The sequence below is a fragment of the Sciurus vulgaris genome, assembly GCF_902686455.1.
Source record: "Sciurus vulgaris genome assembly, chromosome: 7".
In the NCBI taxonomy this organism is placed as follows: Eukaryota; Metazoa; Chordata; class Mammalia; order Rodentia; family Sciuridae; genus Sciurus; species Sciurus vulgaris.
Genome location: NC_136467.1, coordinates 86,374,459 through 86,383,939, shown reverse-complemented (window position 1 = coordinate 86,383,939; position 9,481 = coordinate 86,374,459).

Here is a 9,481-nt window from a genome sequence, read left to right as displayed (position 1 = left end):
CCTCTTCTAGTGTTAGTCTAATCCCCCTACTAGACTTCTTTAAATTGTTAACTAATGCTCCTTGAGTCTTCTTTTAAGAACAAAGCTGTGGCCCTTCCATCAACAAATAGCTTCCCTCCTCCCTCCCCTTCATGCATGAAACCGGTGTTCTTAGTGATGGTGTGTCCCCAAAGGCAATTCTGGAAATTTGGTGGGTTGTTGTAGTTGTCAAATGACTGAGGGGAGTTGGGGGGAGATGATGAACTCCATGAAGCATTGGCCTTCATATTGTGCTGCTTTCAAGTGTTCCTCTTAAGTTCACATAGGTAAAAAGTTATAATTATCTGAGACTGGACTCAGTTCTGGTTTATGTATGATCACAAAGTACTTTTTACATGTTTCTATTGCACACTGAATTTTCTACCAATACAATTTTCTACTGAGTAAATGGAGGGAAGATGAAACTCTTTTGTTTCCATTTCAGAAAAACACTAGCTGCACTGCCGCTAGCAGTATTTGGGTTGCCAACACAACAGAGTTGCATTATTGCGGTTTTGGCTGTTGCTTCCACGGGGCTGCTGTGAGTACGAGTACAAGCACCTGACCTCTTCATCATGCCTCTCCATCCATGCTCCTGGATCTTAATGTGAGGGTACTACTGTAGCCAGTCAACACATTTGTCTTGCAAAATACATACTACTTCATTACAATTCTTAATACCTCCTACTTATAGTTAGGGAATGCTGTGCTTGGAATTTGGATAAAAGTCTCCCAAGGTCATGTATTGAAGGCTTGGTGCCCGGGACACCAGTATTGGGAAGTAGTAGAGCTTTTGAGAGGTGGAGCCTAGTAAGAGGTCCTTAGGTCACTGGGGATGTGCCCTTGAAGGAAACTGTGAGACTCTAAGCTCTCAGTCACTCTGTGCTTCCTGACTTGTGATGTAGCTAATTTGCTCTGCCATGCTGTCCTGTACAATATGCTGTCCCTGCCAGAGGACCAGAGCAAAGGGGCTGGTCCAGTCTTGGATTGGAAGCTCCGAACTGTGACCAAAATAAACTTTACATTTTATAAATTAATCACCTTAGATATTTCATTATAGTAATGCAAAACTGATTAATACAGGATATTATATTATTTATTTTGAAATTTTGTGCATGGCTAGGTTATATTACCTGTGGATTTTATTTTAAGATGGTATTTGTGGGACAACGAGATATTTGTTATTAATGGTGGGGGTGTTTCTGATGGTGAGTCCCACACATTTAGGTAAGTAGTCAAGCCTTCTCTGATCATTCAGGCACCACTACATAAGTGGAACATTTTAACAGTAGCGTTTGCATAATAGCTTACACTTATCTAGTCCTTAATTAACATGCCACTAAGTCTCCCTTCTTCTAAAAGCTTTACCTAAATTGACTTCTTTAATCCTCACGAGAGAGCTCCAGGAGGATAGCAGGAGCTATCGCTTTTCCCATCTCATAAATGAGGAAACAGGGACCTGGAGGCAAAACAATTGACCCAATGTCACACAGCTAAGTGCCAGAGTTGGGATTCAAACTAAGGAAGTGGAGATACAAAGTCTATTCTCTTTTTAATTCCTTTTTTTTTTTTTTAAATTAAATGAAGCATGAAGGAAGAAAAATCAAGTGCATTGGTAGAAAACACACATTTGTGTCCGTTTCAAGGGAAAATGGATATTTAATTAATGCCTTGTAGAGACTAGGTGAGCTAAGTGGGAAAGTAAACACTGAAAATGCATTCTTGCCTCCTGTTGAGGCATAATAAATTTTTGGTAATTGAGTGTTTGGGGCCAAAGTTACCTTAGAGCAGTGGTGGAGAATCACTGGAATGGCTTCTTAGTGATGCTATAGTCTATAGGCCTCCTTCATCCATGGGGACAGGTATAATGCATTCACCTAAGACCTCTTCTAAACAGAACTCAGGAATGACTAGAAATTAGATCCCTGTGTATAAGAAGGCCAAAGCCTTCAGTAGGAGAAAGAAGAATCCCAGCCCTTGTTCTCTGTGAGACTAATCCGGATGACAGGAGCATGATGTACTGGGAGCCTAGACCTGCTGGCAGGAGAGGATACTATATAAGAAGGGGTTTTGCAAAAGGGAGTCTGGGCTGACAAAATCCCACATCTACAAAACCTTATGGAGAATAGAGAACAAAATTAGGGATAAGTCTCAAAATTAAAGAAAGCAAAACAGTCATCTGGGCACCTAGACAACAAAGAGGACTGTGTCAGCTGCTTGGTGAAATAGCACACCTAGATAGGAGGCCTTAATAAGAAATCCATGATGGCAGGTACTAAATTTGCCCAGACAGGATCGATTGGTAATTAGGCTGTACTTGTTTCAAATTTCCAGCCAGATGCTTTCTGACTAGTCCTAGGGTAAAAGAACAGAACAGAAAATTTTGTATAAATTAACAAAACTATATTATAAAATGAGCCATAACAGAAAATTTTGTACAAATTAACAAAACCATATTATAAAATGAACCATAAACATCCTGTAAAGAGTTGACTGAATATTGACACAAATTTGCTTCAATCTCTCCTGAACAAGGATTTGAAGGACCTGTTATTTAGGAACAACTTCAGAAATTATCTTTGTCCTAGTCTTACTCTAGTCTTACTTGGAGCCTGCTTTGGCTTTTCTTTTGATCTTCTGAACTGCCCTTCACAAGTCTGGGTCCCATGCCAGACTTATCTGAGTGACTATTTCTCTTCTTGCTTCTGTCCAAAACTGACCAATATTTCAAAGGTCAGACTAATTACAGATTTTTTTTTTTTTTAGTCAATTATATCTCTACAGCTTTAGCTATTGCATAGAGGATGAACTTTAAGAGGCATGCATCCTTCATTTTCCATGCAGTGCTTTACGTCTTGATAAGTTTGGGTTGGGGTGTGATTTGGCGCAAATGCAAGATTTTGACACTTGGCCATGTCTTTGGTGTTCCACTTCTCAGCCATAGAATAATAAAAATGATATGAGTGAGCATTCTCAATTGTTCTGAGGATGGTATATGAGCAAACATTCTGGATGCAAAAGAAAGGCATTAACTTATTACATACAATAAATCCTTTTCTTGATGGATCTTCACTTTTACATGCATCAGACCTTTTTATTCTCACAAAATATTGCAAGGGAGAAAATGTTAACTCCTTCTTTAAAAAGAGGAAACCAGATTTCCCTGGTTAGGCAGCTTGAAGTTATTTTTTTACACCTTAATTTCCTTATGTGATTCGTCAGCATATCCTGTCAACTTCACCTCTGCAGTGACTCTCAGTTTTATTGTTTCTCACTGCAACTGCCCTGGAGTGTCACCTCATTAACTCTCACTTGGAGACCTTAGCATCTGCCTGACTGCCATCTCAGTTCCAGTCTCTCTGTTTTCCTATTAATTCTGCCCTATATCCAGATACTTTTCTCAAATACAAAACTCATCATGTCATTTTCCTGCCCTAAGCCTTACTTCCCACTCCAGCACCTTTTGACAGTAGAATAAATTTGGAACCTTATCATGGGCTTCCACACCTTCACCAATCAGGTGACCTACCTTTCTTGTCTTTTTTTCACATCATGTCTCTGGGCATATTACACTACAGCTAAACCACACTTCCTACTGCTTCTAGAACAAGTCTTATAATTTCCAGCCTCTGTAGTCTCCTGCAGTTATCTTGCCTGGTAGGTCTTTTCTCTACTTTCTTATCATTTTTGCCAACTTCTCGATATCTACCCAGTACTTTAGAATTTGTGAATTCTTACTGAATCAAGTAATCTATCCTCTACATTCACAACCTCTCAATATTTATACTTTTCATGACATTTTTCATGCCTTTCATTGAGGTCATTTATGTGCTTTCCTATCCCTTCATTAGAACATTAATAGATTTCTACTCTTCAAAATAAGAACTGGTATCCTCTGAGTCTGTGAAGATTGTAAATGCAGTCTTTGAACCATTTGCAGTATTGTATTAAGCCCAATGCAAACTGTACCTTAACCTGTAATGAGGATTGGAGGCTAACTACAACTTTATTTTTGTTTATAATTATATTAACTCTGTAACAGTAGCTTTAATCTCTTAGTCTAGGATTGTTTAGTAACACATAATAGAATATACTCATTGAGTCTGAGGAACAGAGAAAATCTAATATGATGTTATAAAGGGTATCTTGTACAAGCCTAAAGAAGTATGTTTGGTCTTACAAGGATTGAAGACAGTGAAAAGAAATTCATCCAAATCCAAGGCAGCTGTCACAAGAGATCTCTCTATGGGACCTCTGTATCTCCTGCTCTTCTGTTTTCCTGTTTCATTCTCCTTCCTGGGTACTTGGGCTCTTTTATCACATGGCTGTTATAATATGTGTAAATTATTTAAGAACACTTCAGTGAAGACAGTAACTACAGATGTTTATGTATACATATATATATACCTACATATGTGTGTATGAATGCATATTATGAGTGTATGTGTGTATATATACATCTTTATATATATGTGTGTGTGTGTATATATATATATATATATATAAATGATGCCTCTCTCTCTCTCTCTCTCTCTATATATATATATATATATATGTATAATATATATAAGATTTGAAGTACCCACTCAGGACTCCTCCAGTATGGTAGTTGGCAATATATATTGGTTTGTTAGCATCAGAAATAACTTAGCTAGAAATCCACACTCCAAAGATAGACACTATAACTTTCAACCATGTGTATCTCAGATGGGTCCTAGACATTTTTAAAATTAGCAATGGCTTTTTGTTAGTGAAATATGTGATGTTCAAGATATGAACCTGGTTAGAAATATGGTACTCACAACTCTTCTGTCATAGAGTAGGTGTAAGATTACAGTTTTGCAGGAGCATTTTTGTTGTTGTTGCTGTAGAACTCAGTTTGGTTCTATTTCCAGATTCTGTCATCCAGTTGCAATGACAAATTTAGTTGAATCCTGATGCTAAAATATTATTGCCTTTGCCTTCAGTGAAATAAAATGATAATTGTAAATGCTCAACTTATTTTGGGTCTGTTTGCAATGCAGTGTACCAGGGTTACTCCAAAATTCATCTCATCTCAGCTTCTAGGTCTATGTAAGAATGTAGGCCCCTAGACTCCAGGTGTTTGGAACCTCTCGGTCCTATTCCCTGTTTCTCTGGAAAGAGCACTAACAGGCTCAGCTTGGATAAGGTATCCTGGCCCAATCATTAGTGGCCCAACAGGTTTCTGGGTTGTGTAGTAGTCAGCAGTGCCAAACAATGCATCTGGGTAGGAGGGTGGGTGGGCACCCTCTGAAAATGGGTTCAAGAGGGTGCTGGCTGAAGAGTAAATTTAATAGGGGTATTGAAAAGGCAAGTACCTTGAGACTTCATTTTGATCTGACTCAAAGTTATATGTGTCTTTGATCCAAAAAAGAATGTGAAATTCTTAAAAACGAAGCAGTTTTTTAGGTAGGTTAAATCTTCTAGACAGTAAGGTTAATTGGTAAATAAGGGTCTTTGACATGCCATTACTTTTGATTTTAATGGTTTTATTAGTGGAGTGACTTTTAATTTGGAGAGGGGACTGATCTTTGGAGGAAGGAGGCACTTTGGCAGAGGCAGGAAAATGGACCACTTATTCACAGGATGAGAAGGGCAAGGATAAGAAAAGAAGAGAGCACAGGACTTAGCTGACAAACAGACTTTTCATATTTATACCGCAAGCCAGCTCTGCCTGCTTACAATGCAAACAACAAACAATACCCAATTAAAATTATTTTTCCTCCATGGAGAATGAGTCTGACATGGAGTGTGATTATGACAAGGCCATGGAACAGAACAAGTGTTTGTTGTGCAAAATTTGTTTTGACTAGACCAGCAAGGCTGTTTCTATGGGCCATCTGCTGGGTGTATATAGTTTGCTACTCAGAATCCTTGTTTAACCTGCATCTATAAAAATGATGTTGCTAAGTAAATTAATAAAGTAAACAAGGGAAATGTTGTGTTGACTGAGAGTGAAGGCCTTCGACTGAGGCATTTGCATTGGAACAATGGATGTACTAATTTCAAGAATGTTATCAGTTGAAGCGCTTCAGTTCCTCTTCCTGTGACAGCAGTCTCACTAATTTTTCCAGGGATGTTTTGAAACTCAGTTTTTTAAAGAAATGTTCTCTTCCTCCAACTTTTCCTTAAGTGAAAATGACCTTTGTTTTCTCCCCAGTTATGATAAATTTAAGAGCTTTTACTCAAACACCTTGAATTCAAATGTCAGCAAGTTTCAGGAAATCAATAGGCTGACTGGAGGGAAGGGAGGAAGGGGTGAGACAGGAACTTGGAAAGGGAGATCAAAGTGGTGAGGTCAGAGAGGTAGAGAGGGGATTCCACAGAAAGAAGGTAAGATAAAGAAAAGCAAGGAAGAAGGAACTGGGATGGTGCTAAGAAGGAGGAAGAGGAAAGAGAGGGTAGACTTAGAAGAAGGGGAGCAGCATGTAGGATGTGGAGTTTGTGGGAAAATGATTGACTTGCACTATTTACTAATCATCTGGAGATTAAGTCAAAATAGAATTGACGGTGAACTTTAAAGGAAGAAAAACCTTCCAAGGTTGGTCCCCTCTCCTTTTCTACTGTAGGAATGTAGAAACATAAAAATGGTATTAGAAGCTGATCTGCATACGCACTGCTCTTTGCTCTGTCTTTCTCAGCTAATTGAGTTGGCTATCTCTACTCAGACCTAGGGCCTTAGCACTGACTGCTTAACCAGGGCTTCCTGGGAGCAAGGTATTGAGTACTGGTTGATTTAGAATGTCAAGAAAACTATATGACCTTGGGCAAAGCATGTATGTTTAGGAGCAAATTCTTTCTCCTAATGTCATTCCTTTATACCCTCTGTTTCTCTCTCTCTCTCTCTCTCTCTCTCTCTCTCTTTCTGGCTCTGTCTCTGTGTCTCTCACACACACTCACACACTGGATACAGAGTGTTCAAAGTTGCATGGGAAGAGGGAATGTGCTTGGTAGGAGTAGGGAAGTACCCTCAGTTCTATAACTTGTATACGTTATGAAAAAACTCTCTCTTAGACTGGAATAGGGACACAGCATAGTCACTAGTATTTGCCATATCTGTGCATTTCTGGATTGTTGTTACTTAAATACAAGATGTTATTTTCCTTTTAAAGTAACTGTAGTTAGAGAGTTAAAGGCGTTTTTCATGACTTTTCTTTTTTTCCTTTTCCAGCCTGGCTCCAAGGTTGAGGACTAGGTATAGGGCAAGTTCTCTTTGCCCACCGAGATTGATTTGCTGGTCATGAGTTTTCCAGGGAAACTACTCAAAATGGCCAAGTGAAAGCAGGAAATTAATGGCAATATCTTGGCAACTCTGAAAAACCAGACTCTGTCAGATCGGGGCTGTATTAGAGGCTCCTTTAAAATTTCCTATATGTTCTGCACTCATTGTGTTGTACCTGGACTCTGGGATCCATTCTGCTAATGGTGCTTGTTTTCTCACCTCACTTCCCTGTCAAAGATTTTCCTTGAAGCTGATTTCATTATAATTTAAAAAATACCATCTGTCTGTCTAAGAGTTTTTCTTCTCTTTTGGACAGATTTGTATCTGATTTCTTTCATGCCATTCTATTGAACCTCAGGTGCTGAAAGTAGCCACTGTACAGGTTCTGTCCAAAGGGCCCTGCCCTCCACCACATTATTGCTTTGCAACTATAGGTAGAGTTTGTCACTATTAACCTTGGGCTTTTGTTGCAGCAATTAAGTTCCTTTATTGGTTTATCCAGCATGACACTAGCATAATTTAAAGCACATCCTCATCTACGTACAGCTCATTGCTCTCATCCCTGTATCTGCAGCATAGTCATCTCATAGCACCTTGGAGAGATGTCCTTGGGTCCTTTGTGTTTACACCTGTGTGTTTTTCTGCCTGCAGTATTCTTTATTTGTGTAATACATGCATTCCAGTGACCTATGTACTATTTTGTTTGTCCTAGCCGATGCTCACAATGGCTCCAGATGTATTGTTTAATTGCTTTTTCAGCTATTAACATTTTTGGTAGCAACATCTTGGCAATGAAATGCAAGAAAAACTTGGCAGTTTTCTGGTGACCATTTTATTCTAGTTTTCTTTGATTGTGTCCTCTGAAAATTTCTCTTGCCTGCAGTCTTTTTGTAAAAAAAAATATATACTTTGCTTCCTTCTAATAATTGCAACCATTCCCAAATCTTTCATTCTTCTTATTTTTTCCTGTAAATTTCTTATGCATATAAATTGTGCTTTTATGAGACTTTATTAAACCATAAAAGGCACATACATTAGCTTTTTTAGTTTTGTGTTTTTGCTGTCTTTTCATTATTTGATTTTAGTAGTTAGATAATGTAGCCCAATGACTTACAGACAGACCGATTTCTTCTCTTTGCTTTTTCTAGCTTTATTGGGGTATAATGGATAAATGACAGCCTACTTCCTTTCATGATTTATACAAAGCAAAGTCAGTGCTATTGATATTTGTGGATGGATGACAATCCAGAGGTTATAATGTAGAGGTTGCATCATTATTCATTCATTCATCAAATTTTTGGGAGTGCCTTTTATGTCCCTCGCATTTCTTGTAGATAATAAAAGCCACAGCATTCACAGAAAGGCTTCCCTGTTGATACAGCTGCATTGCAGGAAGGAGAGGAGAACTTTCTAGCTGGGGACCATCAACACCCAGTTTGTTAACGTGAAAAAAAATGAAGGCTTACTTTGATAGCTGAGCATAGCTAAAACAACCTGCGAAATTTGCTTTGTGGTCAGAGAAGAGTCTCCATGACTTGGGGAAGCTGATAGATCAAAATGCTCAGCAGGGCATCAGGGAAATTTGTTGTCATGCTACCATCCTCCAAAGGTTTCTTTGAAAGCATTTGGTGGCAAAATTGCTAAAAGGTCATAGTATTTGAACACTAAGATACTTAGGAACTATAAAGAGGTGTGATATTTGTAAGAGGAGTAGGACATGAAATCTTGATTGGTTGAGATCTTTACCTTTGGGAAGACACAGTCTGAGATTCTGTTGGTTAAGCAGGGGATGATTCCTTGTCATATTATGCTCTGTGCTGGGATATGATGGTAAGCAGAATGCTTTGCACTCCAGAGCTTTAATCTCGCAAAATGTAAAATTATAAAACAAAAGTTTGTCACTATTGAATCTTTGAAAATGATAAATTAAATCTTATAGAATATTAAATGGCTTGTTGCCAAATCCAGAGACTTTTACTTAGTTATCTTTCTTCTTCTTCAATACCTCTTGTGGTTCTTCTGCCTCACTCTTCTTCCTATATTTGTTTCCTAGTCCCAATTATTTTCCCAGGCACTGAATGTAAACCCTGTTTCAAGGCTTTGTACTAACTCCTCGGCCTTTCTGTTAAAATTTTAATCTGGATTCCTTATCAATCACTAAATATTCTGGACACAATTTACAAACAACAACAAAACACTATTTTCTTTCTTCAATTTCAG